This window comes from Macaca thibetana, chromosome X (genome assembly GCF_024542745.1).
Source record: "Macaca thibetana thibetana isolate TM-01 chromosome X, ASM2454274v1, whole genome shotgun sequence".
Classification (NCBI taxonomy): Eukaryota; Metazoa; Chordata; class Mammalia; order Primates; family Cercopithecidae; genus Macaca; species Macaca thibetana.
In genome coordinates, this window is record NC_065598.1 from 97,410,667 (window position 1) to 97,426,854 (window position 16,188).

The 16,188-nt window shown below is 37.1% G+C and overlaps 2 protein-coding genes and 1 non-coding gene across 5 annotated transcripts in view; 1 reads left to right on the forward strand and 2 right to left on the reverse strand.

Annotated features, from left to right (window-relative positions):
- Positions 1-16,188, forward strand: part of TCEAL2 (transcription elongation factor A like 2) — a 647,988-nt gene that overhangs the window by 275,024 nt on the left and 356,776 nt on the right. The gene's annotated exons all lie outside the window — the stretch shown is intronic.
- ARMCX2 (armadillo repeat containing X-linked 2) overlaps positions 1-16,188 on the reverse strand; it is a 35,016-nt gene that overhangs the window by 3,993 nt on the left and 14,835 nt on the right. The window lies entirely within an intron of this gene.
- LOC126946946 (U6 spliceosomal RNA) lies at positions 7,718-7,824 on the reverse strand. The gene has a single exon (XR_007722811.1). It is a non-coding gene; the product is annotated as a U6 spliceosomal RNA (small nuclear RNA).

Sequence of the window (16,188 nt, forward strand, 5' to 3'; positions counted from 1 at the left end):
CTCAAAAAAGAATAACATTCATTGGCGATATAATACTTGAAAAAATAGAGTTGATGAGTACAAACTTGTGCCTTGACCCAGATATGTAGCTTGAATATCTAACAAAAATTCAGATCAAGTCATCTTGAACTTGAGATGTGGAGTAACTTTTACACCTGAGGTGAAAATGAGGCTAACTCGAGTAGTAAAAAGCCCCAGTGAGGCAGGTACAGGCCTGACTAGCACCCATCTGCTCCTTTCCCCTTTGCTTTGTTCCTTCTCATTCTTCTTTCCACTTCCTTCCTCCTACTTTTCTTTATTTTCTCCTTCTGGGAGATCATTGGTGGTAGCCTCTCTGGGCTTCTCTGACCCTTCAATTCCCGTGACACCATGCCATGTTATCAGTGGGCATTTAATACAGAATAATAACTGTCGTTGCTCTGGTCATAAGTTGACCCTGGGTGTGACTGAATGCCAAGAATTTTTGGAACCTTTGTTGGACAAAAAGACACTGAGAAGGAACTAGTCTTAGCTTGGCATGGCCACACGTGCACTGCATGAATTTTTGATGTCCTGCACCTGGTCTTATTTAGACTGAATAACTCGGAGTTTGGGAAAGGTGGTATGAGATAGATGTGTGACTGCCTGGTCCAGGCAGCCAGGTCACACGTTGATGTCCCAATGTTTTCACATAGGAGGTTGTCACCCTCAATTCTCTTGGAAAGGGGAGAGTTCTAGGATTCTAGCTGATTGTGGCAGCCCATTGGCACATGGAGGAGGCAGTGTCTTCTCTTTAGAGAGGATGGCAGCTCCTGCGAAACCAAGGAAACCATAAACTCAGAAGATGTCCTGCTATTTAGGTTTTGTTCTCGTCTAACAGTTTTAGGAATATAAGTGGATCTATCCCAGTGCAAACATGTTCAAAGGCGATTTTACAAAAGTGGAGTGTTGTTCTGTTGTAAATTGTCAGCCAATATACATAATATTTCAAGGCTCAGGAAATGGATTTTCTTTTTTGAAAAATTCACATTTTACCTGTCTTTTTTCAAAAGAGATTCCGAGTGTAGGCTTAGCAAATTGATGTGGTTCAGGCAAATTTTATGTTTATGGCTCTCTTTCATTAATTTCTTTGCTAAGTTCCCTTGAGAATGGCCTTTTAGATAATGATTCATACTATTTTCAATGGTAGCTTTTTACATTTATTTTGCATCACATCCAAGGCTGAAGATTTTTTCTGGTTTTTCTGTTTAAACCATGGCTCTTTCTTGCTTTTAAGCCAGAGCTGTCTCACCACGATCCTGGGGTCCCTGATCTGCCCTGCCCTGAGGGTGTGGTATTAGCAGGATAAGTAATATTTACTTATCTGAGTGGCATAGCTCAGTGCTTGACCCTCTCCAGTGGGACCCTCTCAGGTATTGTGCTAAGGGCTTGGGCAATGTATGGTTTCCGGGTATAGGTGGGAGAGGAGGGAGAAGGGAGAAGGGAGTGAAGGAAGCCTTATCAGAGAGGTAACTTTATTCTGACAGGGTGCCATCAAAGTAGGAGAACCTGGTGGATCCATCTCCACTGTGAGGATAAAGTTATTGATGAAATCCAGTTCTTGTATTCAAGAGATGTAGTACATTTCTCCCTGGACACAATTATAAATTTTGTCTGCCCAGATGCCCCTTTAACAGAGGCAGAACATCAATGGGTGGTAGTTTAGAATTATTAACATATATGATCAAATTGGCTATCAAACAGAGTTTAAGAGAAGTATACTATTTTTAGCAGTGTGATTACTTTTTTAAATTTTATTTTTTAAAAATGACAAATAATAAAAGTATGTATTTATGGAGTACAGTGTCATGTTATGACACATGAATACATTGTGGAATGATTAAAACAGGCTGATTAACATATACATCACCTTACATACTAATTATTTATGGTGGGAACATTTAAAATCTACTTTTTAAGCAATTTTGAAATATACAATATGTTATTATTAAGTATAGTCCCCATGCAGTGAAATAGACTACTAGAAGAACTTATTCCTCTTGTCTAACTGAAACTTTGTACCCTTTAAGAAACATCTCTCCTTTCCTTGTGCCTCTCCTTACCCCCATCCCCTGGTAACTACCATTCAACTCTACTTCTATGAATTCAACTTTTTAAGATTCCACATATAAGTGAGATCATGCATTATTTGTCTTTTTGTGCCTGACTCATTTCACCTAGTACAATGCTTTCTAGATTAACACATGTTATTGTAAATGTTGCAACTGACAAATTTTCCTTCTTTTTTTTTTAAGAGACATAAGACATAAGAGTCTCATTACGTTGCCCATGCTGATATCAAACTCCTAGGCTCAAGAGATCCTCCCACCCCAGCCTCTGAAGTAGCTAGGACTACAGGCCAGTGCCAGTACACCTGGCTGGCTAGAATTTTCTTCTTTTTAAAGGCTGAATTGTTTCCACTGTATTTCCATTTGCATGTGCCACATTTTCTTTATCCATCCAATGATGGACACTTAGGTTGCTGTAACTTAGTTAATGCTGTAACTAACATGGGAGTGAAGATATCTCTTTAATATACCGATTTCAATTACTTTGAATATATATGCAGAAGTGGGATTGCTGGATCATACGGTAATTATAATTTTAGTTTTTTGAGGGGCCTCCATACTGTTTTCCAAAATGGCTGTACTAATTTACACTCCCACCAACAATGTTCGAGCGTTTCATATTCTCCACATTCTTACCAAAAAAGATTGTCTTTTATATTTTTGATAATAGCTATCCCTAACAGGTGTGAGGTGATATCTCATTGCGGTTTAATCTGCATTTCCAGATGATTAAAGATGTTGAGCATTTTTTTCACATATCTGTTGGCCATTTGTTTGTCTCTTTTGAGAAATGTCTTTTCAGATCCTTTGCCCGTTTTTTAATTGGGTTATTTGTTTTCTTAGTATTGAGTTGTTTGAGTTACTTATATATTTTGGGTATTGCCCCTTAACAGGTATGTAATTTCCAAATATCTTCTCCTTATCTGTGGGTTATCTCTTTGCTCTGTTAATTGTTTCCTTTGTTGTTCAGAAACATTTTAGTTGGATACAATCCCATTTGCTTTTTTCTGCTGTTGTTTCTTGTGCTTTGGGAGTCATGTCCAAGAAATCGTTGACCAGACCAATGTTGTGGAGATTTTATCCTGTTTTCTGAAAGATATATGCTCTTACAGCAGGAGGAAACTGTAGTATTTGCAATGCATTTTCCCATACATGTTGATTAATTTCTTCCTTTTCTAGATTTTTTTTTTTTTTTTTTTTTGAGACGGAGTCTCGCTCTGTTGCCTAGGCTGGAGTGCAGTGGTGTGGTCTCGGCTCACTGCAAGATCCGCCTCCCAGGTTCACGCCATTCTCCTGCCTCAGCCTCCCGAGTAGCTGGGACTGCAGGTGCCCGCCACCATGCCCAGCTGATTTTCTTGTATTTTTAGTAGAGACGGGGTTTCACTGTGTTAGCCAGGATGGAGTCTCGATCTTCTGACCTCGTGATCTGCCCGCCTTGGCCTCCCAAAATGCGGGGATTACAGGCGTGAGCCACCGTGCCCGGCCTAGATTTTTTTTTAATGGGAAATGATACCTAGTTACTAAATGTTTTTGAAACCTGAGCAAAATTGTTCCTTCTTAATGTTTTTCCGTTTTCAGTCCTCTGTTCACTAAATTGTGATTTTGACTATCTTCATGTTAATTTTTGTGGTCCCCTTACAATAAGCTATAATGAAAATCCGGACTGAATGAAATGAATTCATAAAACAAAACTTTTGATTTTTATTATCTTCCATCACTTAAAATGTGTTCAAATGGACTCTCTTTTTGATATTAGAAATGATGGAATATAAAGAAGACTGAATAAAACAAGCAATATTTAAAGTACTTTATAAATCTTCAATCCATTCAAATGGACTTGGAGAATGATTCTTTAAAATCAGTTATTAATCATCAATCATCACCTCTTCTTAAGTTGGTCCATGTAATCTATAGCCAAATATTCGAAGTGTTAAATAGCACCATGTCATTCATGAAAATTCAATGAATTCTGGCTGCTTTTCTTCTAATATAAAAGTAAACCCTTTTATTATGAATATCATAACTTGTGAATATTTATGAATATATGCCACATATAAATTACATTTGTTTAGGTGGCTATGGTTATAACTGGGGAAATATTATGGTATTACTAAGACCCTGAAATTGTTTTACAGGTATTCCAAAAAAAAATTGTTTTTACGTCTCTCAGCTCATACCTGTTTTTCAACTATTTTTTAAACTACTGATAGAAGTCTCAGAATTACATATATACACACACAGACACACACACACACACACACACACATATATATATATATATATATGTATGTATGTTTCAGCGTAGAAAGAGAAAAAATTAGCATCTGGGAACAAAGACCGTATTATAGCCTGTGCATCGGAGGGTAGGATTTTGCATTGAACTAGCCATTTGTCCACCACTTGGAGATGGATTTGGGAGTTACCAGCACTCTGAGAGATTATTTTTCACAATGAGCTGTATTTTAACATTCCTTATTGTGTTTTCTTAGACCATAGAAATAACAAATGCTTATTAAAAATTAAAACAGGTAAATATATAAAGTAAAATATGCAAATTGCCCTATTTCCATCCATCTATACAGTTACCTACTATTACCAATCTGATGTTTTCTATGCATATACATAAATAGATATTATACATACTCACATTTTTAACAGAAAATGAACTCTTAGTCCATATAGTGTTCTATTCTGTAACCATTTTTTTCACTTAAAATACATCACACTTATTCTGCCATGCATATCTTACCTCATTTAACTGTGTTCATGGTGTCATTCTCTGCAGATGATCTACATTTTCATGTAGTCATATCCCTCAGCCTTTCCCTTTGTGGCTTCTAGGTTTGAGGTTGTGCTTCGGCCTTTTCCACTCCATGATTTAAAAATAATTTTTATATTGTCTTCAAATATACATATTGTCACAATTTGTAAAAGGTAGTCTAATAAGTGGCCTGAGTGAATGTGACAACACTTCATTGAAAGCAATCTTAGGTTTTTCCAACTCTAGTCAATAATAACTTAATTGTACGTTCTAAAATAACTCAAAGAGTGTAATTGGATTGCTTGTAACTTAAAGGATAAATGCTTGAGGGGATGGATGCCTCATTCTCCATGATGTGCTTATTTCACATTGCACGCCTGTATCAAAACATTATATTTATCCCATAAATATACACACTATGTACCCCCAAAAAATAAAGATTAAAATTAAATATTCAAAAAAAAACCAATCTTAATGTTGTCCTAGGACATATGACAATGAATAATCTAATCAGTGTACCTGAGAGTTTGAAAGTCTGCTGGCTATTCCAGCCTTCCAACAAGACAGTTACTATATATTATCATGTGTTCTTAGAACCAAAGATAAGAAACTGATCTTTTTGAAGCATAAAATGAATTGTCAGATATAGAGGTTTTAGGCACTATAACTTAAGACATTTGGTGGACACTTACAAGATAAAGTAATATGCTTATCAAGCATGATGAAATACAGATTAAATTTATAAAATAAATGGGTACAAATGGAAAAAATAGTAAATCATATAATCGTGTAATAAAAAATAAAATAAGTATCAGAGGGACATTGAGACTGATACAATTGGTTGAACTAGCAGTTGATGCAACCATTCTATGCACTAGTTCAATGAGTTTGATAGATGATAGCCATTTACGAGTGATATATATTCTTTTAATCAAAAGAAATAAAAGAATAATGTTGATCCATGGGCTCTGTAGTGTAATATTCTCTAAAAACTTGCTAGAATAGAGAAAAGCTGTTGATTTTAAAAATATTTATCTTATGTCCCACCACCTTTTCTAATTTGCTTATTGACTTTCTAATTTTTAAATAGTCCCTTGTTTTTAGAAAAATACAATCATTATCAGTTGTAAATATAAATTAATTTTATCTTTTCCCAATTTTACTCTAATTATTTCTTATTGCAATAGTTATAATCTCAAAAAACACTTGAATAAGAATGGAAATTGTGAGTAACAGTGACTTGTTTCTGGTTTTAGTGGGAATTACTTTAGAATTTCATGGTTTGAATGAGGATTGCTGTTGATTGTTGGTAAAAAGTGCTTTTAATATTTAAGTAATTCCCTTCTATTTCTATTAGTGTCTGTTAGGATTAGCTACTGATTTTTTCCCTGTTTGCTTTTCAGTGTCTATTAATAGAATCATGTACTTTTTCTCCTTTAATTTTTTTTTTTTTTTTAGACAAGAGTTTCGCTTTTGTCACCCATGCTGGAGTACAATGGTGCGATCTCAGCTCACGGCAACCTCCACCTCCCAGGTTCAAGCAATTCTCCTGCCTCAGCCTCCCGAGTAGCTGGGATTACAGGCATGCGCCACCACGCCAGGCTAATTTTGTATTTTTAGTAGAGACGGGATTTCTCCATGTTAGTCAGGCTGGCCTTGAACTCCCGACCTCAGGTGATCCACTCGCCTTGGCCTCCTCAAATTTTTTATGTAATTAACTATATTGATAGAATTCCTGGGGAAAAAAGACACTATCTGTCTCAAAATACACATAGAAAAAAACTTTTTTAGAAAAGAGAATTCAGTCTGCAGTCCCAGCTATCTGGGAAGCTGAGGTGGGAGGATCACCTGAGCCTGAGAGGTCAAGGCTACAGTGAGCCGTGATTGTGCCATTGAACTGTAGCCTGGGCGACAGAGTGAGACCTGTCTCAAAAACAAATACAGAACAAAACAAAGCAAAAAACAAAAAAGAATTTGGTATTTGACTGTTTATTTTTGCCTTTGTGGATCTATCCCTATCAGGTAATAGTATAGTTTTTTTTCTTGCTGTACTTCTGAGATCTATTTGTCTACATATTTTAGAGTTTAATATTTTATTCTGTTTTTTATATTATTACTGATAACTGCTTATAGTTATCTTTTTATGTGCTATCTTTAACAGATTTTGGTCTCAGCTTTGCTAGCTTTATAAAATTATTAGTGAACTTTCCATTTTTTCCTGTTTTCTGGCAGAGTTTAAATAACATTGGTATTATCCTTTCCTTAAAGGTTAGTTAGAACCCAACTGCAAATCTATTTCCTTTTGGTTTGTTTACAATGGTAAATCTACAAACACATTTCCAATCTCATCTGTAGTAACTGGTCTAGTCAAATTTTCTATTTCTTGAGTTAATGTTGGTAACTTCTATTCTATTGGGAAATTATATGTTATCTTTAGATTATCAATTTTGATGTCATATGTTTGTGTGTAAAATTATAATAATAACAATTATAATATAATAATAAATTACCCGTGTGATTTATAATAATCACATCTATTTGTGTGGTTCAACCCTTTAATCATAATTTGTATGCTTTTGCTTTCTCTGTGTTTTCTTAGCCATAATCATGATGTTTATGTATTTTATTGGTGATTAAAAAAACAACTTTTTATCACTTTTTAAATTATACTTTAAGTTTTGGGTTACATGTGCAGAGCGTGCAGTTTTGTTACATAGTTATACACGTGCCATGGTGGTTTGCTGCACCCATCAACCTGTCACCGACATTAGGTATTTCTCCTGATGTTATCCCTCCCCTAGCCACCCACTCCCTAACAGAACCCAGTGTGATGTTCCCCTCCCTGTGTCCATGTGTTCTCATTGTTCAAAAATATATGGAATGCTTCACGAATTTGCGTGTCATCCTTGCACAGGAGCCACGCTAATCTTCTCTGTATAGTTCCAATTTTAGTATATGTGCTGCCGAAGCGAGCACTATTTATCACTTTTACAATGGGCTTTTTTTGGTCATTATTTTAAACTTTAATTTTACTAATTTCTTCTACTGTTTTTGGATTATTTCTGTCGTGCTTTCTAATTTCTTCAAGAAGAATGTGTATTTCTTTTATTTATGGTTTTATTGAATAATAATGGTAATTATGACTATGGATTTTTCTCTGGGTATATCTTTAGCCACGCCACAATAGGGTTTCATATGATGTATTCTCTTTTTCTTTGCTTTCCATATAACTTGCAACTTTATTTTTAATTTTCTTTTTGACGTAGGGGTTATTTTGGAAAATATTGCTCTATTATCAGGCAATTACTATGGTCATTTTAATTATTTATTTCTAATTTTATTTGTTAAGAGGATATGCCTATATATTCTCTTTTTTAGAATTTATTAATGTATTTTTATGTTTTTGAGGACATGATTGATTTCTTAAAAGTTTTATACATGTAAGAAAAAAGATGCACATTCTCTCCTTATATCATGCAAACTTCTCTCTATTGAGTTAATATTGTTGTTTGATTATTTATTCTCTATGTCTTTGATTATCTTTTCATCTAATGGGTTGGTCAAATTCCGATAGAGGTGTATTAAAGTTCTCCTTGTAATTCTAACAGTTTTTGCTTTATCTGTTTAGTTGCAATGCTGTTTGGTACATACAAGATTATTATAATTTCTTTAGAGGTGCCATTTTTATTCACACAAATAATGATTTAAACTGTGTTTTTTTTAGAGCTTCCTTTGGCTTATATTAATATTTTCAACCATGTTTTCTTTTTGCTTGCTTATGCCTGATACCTCCTCACCCACGGATTTGTTTCAACGTTTCTTTGTTGCTGTGTTGTAGGTGTGTTTCTTATAAAGAACATATAGTTGGATTTTTAATTCACTATCATGGTCTGTGCCCTTTTACCTTTAGTGCAACATTTAATACCCTTGTTTTTATTCTCTTCATTTTGTTTTACGTTCCTATTATTTTTACTATTAATTTTATTTTGTTGAGTCCTATTTCCTTTTCCTTTTTTTTTTTTTTTGGTTTATTCAAACTTCTATTCTTACACATTCATTATATTGTGAATTCAGAAAATTTACTATGCTTTTCTGCACACTTCATTCCATGAGTGCTAGCACTCAAAATCAAACAATGTTTCTCTACTGTTGAATCCAAATGAGATAATTACACCACCCGCTGAGGTGCCTTATTTTCCCACTGCTCCCTGACTTCAAAAATAGGAAACCTTTAGAAACATTTATACAAAGTCCAAGTAGCATTCAGTACATAGTGGTTAAATTAGTGATCTCAGAATGACAGTGGCTGAGTTAAAAGCTATTTATTTAAAAGCTGTATTTTCTTGGGTGAGTTTTAAACCACTGTCTATCTCAATTTCTTTATGTGAAAATGAAGCTAAGAATTGGATTATCTCATAAGGTTGTTGAGCTGATATGTAAAGATATGTAAAGTGCTCAGAGCTGCACCTGACAAGTACTAAGTGCTCAATAAATGCTACCTGTGATAATTTAGACATGGATTGTATTCTCTCTGAATCTTTGCATGCTTGAATATCTTACTTCACCTTGACTTGTAATGATTATCTAGGTTGGGCACACAATTTTGGGGTTACTACTCTTTCCTTTTAGTAGTGTGTGGATATTTCCTTGTTTTCTTACTTCCAGGATGGCAAGTAAAAATAATTTACCTGTCAGATATTTTTCCTTTTTATGTAACTTCTTTTTTATAATATTCTCTATCATTGGAATTTATGAATTTTATAATGATACTTCTAGGCATTTGAACTTTTAAAAAATAATGGTGTCTGGCACTTGGGGTATCTCTTTATTGTTCAGCCTCAAGATTTTCTTTAGATTAGAGAATTTTTTCTTCATAATTTCTTTACCTATCACTTCTTCATCTATTTCTCTTTCTCATCCTAGAAAGTCATTAATGTATTGGGCCTTTTGGATGGGTCATCCAAGATTTATCTTTTCCTTCATCATTTTCATTTATTGTTTAAATTTTCACCTGATCACCTTGGCTGCTTGTTCAATTTTCAACAGTGACATTATCTCTTTCATTTAGTCTGAGTTTTTAAATTTGAAAATCATGTTTCTCAATTCCAGAAATTATTTTTCCTGTTTTAATTTTATTTCTTCCAGTGTTGTTATTGCTTTTTGCTAAATATGATAGTTGACTCTTTTCCATAGTTCTATTTCAGTCAGAAATAATATAAATTTTGAAATGCACAGACAATGGATATGAATTGTCCCCTACGGAAATACTACAAGGGACTGGAGAAATTTGGAGAATGGAAAACTCCAAGGCAGCTCTTTTGGGGGATAGGCAAAACTGGGATTGATTGAAATCAATTTTGTGATTCTGTATTTCTTCACTGCATCAACATTTTGCTTCATATACTGTTTCTTAGACCTACCTAGAGAGGCCTACCTAAGTGATGGATTAAAGATTTTAAGCAAATATCTTTAGACTGTAATCCATAATATACTTACTCTCTCAATTTGTCTTCCCCATCCCTTACAAGTCCCTTTCTTTTTTCTTTTCTTTCTTTTTATTTTTTTGAGATGAAATTTCTCTCTTGTTGCCTAGGCTGGAGTGCAATGGCCTGATCTCAGTTCACTGCAACCCCTGCCTCCTAGGTTCAACCGATTCTCCTGCCTCCGCTTTCCAAGTAGCTGGGATTACAGGGGCCCACCACTATGCCCAGCTAATTTTTGTATTTTTAGTAGACATGGGGTTTCACCATGTTGGCGAGGCTGGTCTCAAACTCCTGACCTCAGGTGATCCATCCACCTCGGCCTCCCAAAGTGCTGGGTTTACAGGTGTGAGCCACCACGCCCGGCAGTCTCTGATACTTCACAGTAGCACATTGCTCCAGCTACCATTATTGTATGTTGATTACCTTAGTTGTAGCTTTAAAATAACTATGCTCAGAATTTAGTATCAGGAGAAAGCAGGACAGTTAAGCTGGGTAGAGACTGTGGCTTGACTAACAGCTGATACGATTTCTCAATGGGATCGTTTCTCAATGGGATCGTTTTGTATATGTTCCCAAGAGAATCCTCTGAATAGTCAGAAGGAAGAAAATGTTCAATGATTTACGAAGGAATGGGATGACAGATACAGAAAACTGTTAAACATTGACACGTACCCTCTGACTGGAATCCTGGAAAGAGTGCTATATCCTCCTTTATTTGAAAACAGTTTCTTACTTTTTCTTTTTTTGGTTTTTTTTTGAGACGGAGTCTCCCTCTGTCGCCCAGGCTGGAGTGCAGTGGCCGGATCTCAGCTCACTGCAAGCTCCGCCTCCTGGGTTCACGCCATTCTCCTGCCTCAGCCACCCAAGTAGCTGGGACTACAAGCGCCCGCCACCGCGCCCGGCTAGTTTTTTGTATTTTTTAGTAGAGACGGGGTTTCACCGGGTTAGCCAGGATGGTCTCGCTCTCCTGACCTCGTGATCCTCCCGTCTCGGCCTCCCAAAGTGCTGGGATTACCGGCTTGAGCCACCGCGCCCGGCCAGTTTCTTACTTTTTCTTAAAAAAAGATTTACCATTTCACTAGAGATTGTAAATATTTACACATGTGCATATATGACAGAATAGTATGTTTTATATATAAACTTATGTTCTTTTGTTTCCCAGAATATTCCTTACTTTTCCATTTTTCCATTCCTTGCTTCAGGAAAGGTTTATGGAAGGGCTTTTTGATTTCCCAAAGCCTAAACACATGAAAATATAGTGTTAGGTACAGTTGGTGCTCTTCCCTAAGATGTATCAAGCTATGGCTTTACTTCTATTTGTGCTGCTCAAGGATTCATGTCTTGCATCAGTTGTTGAAAAATTCATGCCACTATCTCTTCAAATATTGTCCCTTCCTCATTCTCTCAAGACTCTCTTTATGGACTTCGTTCTAGGTATATTTTGAAACTTTCCCTTTTTGTGCCATGTCTTCTAGCTTCTCATTCATATTTTGTACTGTTTTATCTTTGTGTGCTGCATTCTGGGTGATTTATTGAGACGTATATTTTCTCCTTGCCTTTGTCTCTGCTAGGGCTATAAAAGTTTCACCAGTTCCAGATTAATTTTTGTATTAGTGTATGTCCTTTGAGTTCTCTCACGTGTACAGATTATGAATTCAGCCTATGAATGGAGCTGGCCTGGATTCTGATTGCTCCCAAGGGGCTCTGTATCCACCCATGACTTCACATAAAAGATGAGCTTTCTTCTCATGTATCTTTGCTGTGGGGTAAAGTTTTCTAGTTACTATTTCATGTGCTGGTTGTGTTTCTGTGGCGTCTAGATTTAGATTGGAGCTCAGTACCAGCTTCCCATCTTCCACTGTGTAGAGGCATTGTTTTCTGTCCCTATGTGGGATTAAATCCTGGTCTCTAGATCTTAAAGCCAATAGCCGTCTGTCTTCATCTCCAGCTCATTGTTGCTAGCTCCTTCTTTGTTTCTTAGAGATTTCCATTTCATGACCATGAACTTGACTATATTACTGTCTTTGGAGAAGGTGAGTATTCTATCATATCTGTGAGTTTCAAGTGGGAAAGGGGAAGCTTTCCAAGTCAGTTCAGTCTGCTGTTGACTGGAAATTCGTTGAACAGTTTTGTTGGATTAAATTGTGTAGGTGACATGTCATACCTATTAAGAGATACCTGAAGCATGGCTGCTTTATATTGCTTCTAGACATATAGTATAGAGTCTAACGAAGTTTTCTGTATCTCAGCATAGCAAAGGCAGGGAAGCAGCACAGAAAGTCTTGATCATTCAAGGTTGACACAAGCAAACTAGAGAGCTACAATATCTGAAAAGGTCATGAGGAAGGAATGAGAATGGCGAGTTATGTAGAGCAATAATACTGGAATCATGTGGACCTCTTCCAACAACTCTAAGGTGCTTTGTAAGCATCTTTGATCTTAGACACACAATGGAAAACACAGCAGATCCTAAACTGATTCCATTTCAGCACTACAATGGGATGAGAAGACAAAATATAAATTATGAGTATTGCTATGGAAAATAAAAGCTGGATGTTTTATACACTTGGGTTTGTGGACTGTGATTTATTCCAGTTATACATATGTGTTAGCTATGGCATTCTGCAGGATGTATGATTACAAGACATTTATATTATCCTCTTTGCCTAGTACTTATACTTTTCCTTATTTCCTCTCAAATTTTACTTCCTTAGGAAAGCTTTCTTTGTTCCCATTTTAGCCCCTCAGAGTATGTCTTGATCTGCTGCTATATACTCATATACATATTTGTGTTCCATTCCTTCTTTGTATTTATGTGGAATTATAATTATCTGTACACTCATGTGATTATTTGATTAATGTATATACCCCACTAATCTGTGAGCTTCATGAATACAAAGACCTAGTCTGTTTTTTCTACCATTGTATTCTCAATGCCTTGCATAGGCGCTCAATAGAGACTATTAAGTGAATGAATGAATACAATACATTCTGCATTGTTTGACATTTTTATAATGACTATATTAGTTTTACTATTAAAAACAATCATCCTATTTAGAACAAATATAAACATAGACCTTCTGGGCCAGTGGTTTTTAATATATTTAGGGTTATACTTCCCATTAAAAACATGTTAATAATTATAGCTTTTGGCCTCTCACCTGGAAAACTTATATGCACCCTCCCCTCACTCCCAATACATAGCCTTGTATACAATTTCCAGGAATTTATAGACTTGTCCAGTTGAGAACACATGGTCTAAGTTAATCAGTATGGTCAGTAGGTGAGAGTTTCTTGGACACTGTCCTTAGCCTGGCTGAGGGGCCACTAAGGAGGAAGGTGACTGGAAGGCAGCAACCGTGCAGTAAGGCTAGGTTCCCTAGACTCCCTGGAGATGCAGATTTGGGGCATGAAAGGCCCACCAGACTGCACTGCTCATGATAGGTGGGAGGCAGCAGATAGCGTCCAGGGAGGCTTCCACTCAGACACTGTGAATAAGGGCAGAGAGCAGGGAGACAGTTAGGGATACTCCCCCAGCAATCACTTCTCCAGGCCTCATGGACACCCTCAGCTGCAAGGGTCTAGAAGGCATGCATTCTGGTTTCCAGTGGCAGGAACAGTGCTCCCTTCTCTGCTGGGGCTGGGTTACCCCAGTGGAAATTTAGGAGAGGGAGGAGGGAAGGATCCAAAAGCATTTACTCAGGTCACCACCTTGGTCATCTGTCCAGGTATATTTTTGAAGTGAGCAAGAGTCAGGTGCCCATATGCAGGAGATGAGAAGTTCTGAAATATGAGAGGGGATGGGGGCAGCACCTTACCCCGACCTTGACTGGGCAGAAAGGATAGGACCATCTCTGCATTCCTCATACCTTGCAGCATCAATCTCACAGCTCTTCCCTTTGCCCAGAGTTAAATCTCATTGTTTAGAAGGATTCAGTCTAATCCTTCTAAATACCTTATCAAAAATCTTACCAATTACCTTATCAAATACCTTAGCATGTTTATAAACTCTTCTTGTGCAGAAAAGCAATACATTCATAAAACTTAATTGTGCTAAGGCACTTCCTCCCTCTTAAGTTGAACTTTTTTTTTTTTTTTAGACTTAGTCTCCCTCACTCTTACCCAGGCTGGAGTGCAGTGGCGCGATTTTGGCTCACTGCAAACTCCACCTCCTAGGTTCAAGCGATTCTCCTGCCTCAGTCTCATGAGTAGCTGGGATTACAGGTGTGCACTGCCATCCCCGGATGATTTTTGTATATTTAGTAGAGACAGGGTTTCACCATGTGGGACAGGCTGGTCTCGAACTCCTGGCGTCAAGTGATCCACCTGCTTTGGCCTTGCAAAGTGCTGGGATTACAGGTGTGAGCTACTGTGCCTGGCCAGAAATATTTTTATGATAGATTTTCCCAGATTAATTCCTCATTAATTTTTCAGTGACAATAACTTCATTTTTTTCTGATTGTAAAAATAATTGTGTGCTGATGCTTTTTTTTTGAGACGGAGTTTCTCGCTCTGTCACCCAGGCTGGAGTGAATTGGCATGATCTAGGCTCACTGCAACCTCCATCTCTGGGATTCAAGCAATTCTCCTGCCTCAGCCTCCTGAGTAGCTGGGACTACAGGCGTGTGCCACCATGCCCAGCTAATTTTTATATTTTTAGTAGAGATGGGGTTTCACCATGCTGGCCAGGCTGGTGTTGAACTCCTGACTTCAGGTGATCTGCCTGCCTTGGCCTCCCAAAGTGCTAAGATTACAGGCGTGAGCCACTGCTCCTCGCCACTGATGCTTATTTTTTTAAGGCAGTAATAATACATGAGGAAGTGAAAATATGAGGAAGTACAACCTCATGTTCATTCCCTGCCTCTGTTACCGACATCCTGTCCATTTTCTAATTCCAATCGCTGCCTGCCTCTCCGCCCTCACGTTTTGAGGGATGGACACAGTTGCAGGGGAAATGGAAGACATTACTGATCATGGACATCGAGGGTGGAGAGAGAAATTTGGGCATCAAACTAACCCTGAGAAATGTACCAGTGAGGTTGAAAACATTTGTAAACCATTGCCCAGGTAAAGCAGTCACTGAGATCTGCATTGTGGATGCTTAATATCTTTTAAAAACATTTTATAATTCCCTCAACAAAGTTCTTGCAAACTGTGGTAGAGGCTGTTAGTGCTCTCCAATATCCATGCTTTCTGCCCACTCCTTGGAATCCAGCTAGACTGGTTAATAGTGGTCTAGCTATAGTGGTCAGCGTCCCTTATGATTGGGTGCAACCATGAGACTGAGTTCTGGCCAATGGATTGTGGCAGCAGTGATGTGTTCCAGACTTTCCCTCATAAAACGTCCTCATGCTTGACATGTGCTCTCTCTTTTCCTAGCTACCGGCTGAGTGCAGATAACTTTGAGTACCTAGAGAAGGGTGGAGCTACAAGATGGAATGAGCCTGGGACCCTGAATGGCTATGTGTAGCAGAGCCTCTCTGCTGACCTGGAACATTAACCTCAGACTCTTTTGGTAAAGAATATATATTTTTTAAGTCATACAATTTTTGAGTTTTTCATTATAGCAGTTTAGACTTTTATACTACTACAACATTAATGGATTATTTTCTTTCCTTTTTTTTTTGGACCTTAGGTGATGAGGATTATACTAACCATATTCTTCCCTTTGTAGCATACCATCTGCATTGATCTAATCAAACCCATTTTCTTTTCTTTATTAATTCATTTACTACTTTGTTTCCTTTCTTCTCTATTCTTTACTTCCATCTCCTCCCCAAAGGCAACCTTCTAATTTATTTGATGTGTATGTTTGTTTGAGTTATTTTAAAACTTACTTTATTTTGTATGCATGGAT